Below are 379 nucleotides of genomic sequence, written 5' to 3' on the forward strand. Positions count from 1 at the left end.
TAATTAAGTGCTATGGAAGGTAAATTGATGCCACTGATGAAAGTGGGGGTTTTAGATAACACCATCAATAGTAGTGCAAATGGCTTAGCAGGTTACATAGGGGAACATGTTTAATGTCAACGTTCTGAAATTTGATCTAAGAACCTATGATAAAACAGTCATGCCATATCAAAGTTAAAATATTTCACTATGTTCCCTTATTGCACACAGAAGTGTCTCAAGCAAGATCATAAATATTTTAAATCATTTTGGATAAGGAAGCTTAAATGTCCGTCAGGTGATGGCATTGTGGCAGCAGCATCTAGGCACATTGGCATAGAGGGTATATCAACAGAATTATCAAAAGAAAAATCAAAAGGTCTTTTAAAAGTTTTCTGAT

Source organism: Aptenodytes forsteri, unplaced genomic scaffold (assembly GCF_000699145.1).
Source record: "Aptenodytes forsteri isolate BGI_AS27 unplaced genomic scaffold, ASM69914v1 Scaffold32, whole genome shotgun sequence".
NCBI lineage: Eukaryota > Metazoa > Chordata > Aves > Sphenisciformes > Spheniscidae > Aptenodytes > Aptenodytes forsteri.